Source organism: Nanorana parkeri, unplaced genomic scaffold, assembly GCF_000935625.1.
Source record: "Nanorana parkeri isolate BGI_ZX_2015 unplaced genomic scaffold, ASM93562v1 scaffold2907, whole genome shotgun sequence".
NCBI classification, from domain to species: domain Eukaryota; kingdom Metazoa; phylum Chordata; class Amphibia; order Anura; family Dicroglossidae; genus Nanorana; species Nanorana parkeri.
In genome coordinates, this window is record NW_017309175.1 from 16,825 (window position 1) to 17,094 (window position 270).

A 270-nucleotide genomic window follows, 5' to 3' on the forward strand; every position below is an offset into this window, starting at 1 on the left:
TCTCTCCAGTATGTGTCCTCATCGCCATGTTTCCTCTCTCCAGTATGTGTCCTCATCTCCATGTCTGGTCTCTCCAGTATGTGTCCTCATCTCCATGTCTCCTCTCTCCAGTATGTGTCCTCATCGCCATGTCTCCTCTCTCCAGTATGTGTCCTCATCTCCATGTCTGGTCTCTCCAGTATGTGTCCTCATCTCCATGTCTCCTCTCTCCAGTATCCGTCCTCATCTCCATGTCTCCTCTCTCCAGTATGTGTCCTCATCTCCATGTCT